We start from the raw sequence: 1,844 nt of genomic DNA on the forward strand, positions 1-1,844 counted from the left end.
AATACGTGTTTACCACCTGACTACGTTTTTTTCTCGAAGGGAAAATAATGAGATCATTAGATGCAGAAAGAGCGTAAGGAAGAGAGAGAGAGACGAGAGGGGAGAGGGGATAGGCAAAGGCAGAGAGAGGGAGAGAGAGAGAGAGAGCGTGCAAGAGAGAGAGAGAGCGTGCAAGAGAGAGAGAGAGAGAGAGAGAGAGAGAGAGAGAGAGAGAAAAACGAACTGACTCATTGGTATGCGTGCGTGTGCGTGTGCATGTGTGTGTGTGCGTGCGTGCGTGTGTGTGTGCGTGTGTGTGCGTGCGTGTGCGCGTGCGTGCATGTGGACAGCCTCGTCTGCTACACTTCCCTCGCAGCATCTGTGAGATGTTTGCTGCTCGTGTGTGTCTACGTCCTTGTTTCTTGCAGCACACGCCTCTGGGCGTGAAGAATGCGCGGATATCTCAACATTACAAGTCCAGCCTGTCAGCCACCTTCACTCTCTTCCCAGTAAGTAACGCCACCTACCGTTAACTGTAGCGACGTAGACAGACGCTCACTTGTTTCTACGGGGTGAGCATGATATGCTCACTTGTTTGCGCGGGAAATGTATGATATGATCACTTGTGTGCGCGGAAAATGCATGATATGCCTACTTGTTTGCTCGGGAAATGTATGATATGATCACTTGTGTGCGCGGAAAATGTATGATATGCCTACTTGTTTGCTCGGGAAATGTATGATATGCTCACTTGTTTGCGCCCGGGTCACCCACGTTTCTTATATGGTTGATAAGGACTTGCTTTGACTTGCACATGTTAGAGCGGGAAATATGTAAGATCATTACTTTGGTTTCCATTTGGGTTTTGTGTGTTTGTTTGCAGGGGGCAAAGTATCTCGTACTGCTAGAGGAAGACTTGGATATAGCTCCAGACTTCTTCAGGTGATTTTTTTGCATTGACTGAAAAGTGAGGATTAAGTGGAGAAAGAGAGAGAGAGAGAGAGAGAGGGGAGGGAGAGAGATTGAAAGAGAACGGGTGTGAGAGAGAACGCAAATGGAAGAAAAAAGATATAAAGAGAAACAGAGAGAGAGAGGGAGAGAGAGAGAGAGAGGGAGAGAGAGAGACTGCGAGAGAAAGAAGATAAAGGAGAAACAGGGCCAGCTGGGGGGCAGTAGCATAAGACACTTTCTTCGCTTTATTTTTGTCCAATTCCTTTGAAGGAATGAAATCTCCCAAGAGGGGATTGAGAGCAGTTGCAACAAATACCGTCTCTTGAGCCCTCAGAATAGTTAAAGAATACGCAATGTGTTCCAAACACATCCTCCGGCAATGTTCGAATAAAAAGCGCACACTTCTCAACGGCATCTAATTCGATTTTAATCCGTTTTTCATCCGATGTTAAATCCGTCGTTCTCCGATGAAAGCCACGAGTGTTTGTCGGACGTGCGTGGCTTGTTGTTATTCTAGTCCATCTTGCATACTCCCTTCCATCTTACTTGCGTACTCGTCGGCTGCTAAAAACATTTACAGTTTTTTTTCCCATTACCGACGCAACGTCTGCTCTCTCGTTGCAGCTATTTCAACCAGACTGCTCACTTGTTAGAGGAAGATCCGTCGCTTTACTGCATCTCCGCCTGGAATGACCACGTAGGTGGCGCTGCTGTCGCGCACGCTTTACGCACTGCTAATTCGTGTGAGAATTCCGCGCTCGCTGTCTGATGGAGTGACAAGCTAAACTATGCCGCCAGGGCTAACACGCTCCACACCCGCGTTTAAATACTACTCTCTCTCTCTCTCTCTCTCTCTCTCTCTCTCTCGCTCTCTCTCTGTCTTTCTCTCTCTCTCTCTCTCTCTCTCTCTCTCT

At 47.6% G+C, this 1,844-nt stretch overlaps 1 long non-coding RNA gene across 1 annotated transcript; it reads left to right on the plus strand.

The window, feature by feature from the left end:
- Positions 1-408: 408 nt before the first annotated feature.
- Positions 409-1,628, plus strand: LOC106813895. Its single transcript, XR_001394521.1, has 3 exons — positions 409-488; positions 863-921; positions 1,555-1,628. It is a non-coding gene; the product is annotated as an uncharacterized LOC106813895 (long non-coding RNA).
- The last annotated feature ends 216 nt before the right edge of the window (positions 1,629-1,844 follow it).

The sequence above is a fragment of the Priapulus caudatus genome, unplaced genomic scaffold (genome assembly GCF_000485595.1).
Source record: "Priapulus caudatus unplaced genomic scaffold, Priapulus_caudatus-5.0.1 Scaffold840, whole genome shotgun sequence".
In the NCBI taxonomy this organism is placed as follows: Eukaryota; Metazoa; Priapulida; class Priapulimorpha; order Priapulimorphida; family Priapulidae; genus Priapulus; species Priapulus caudatus.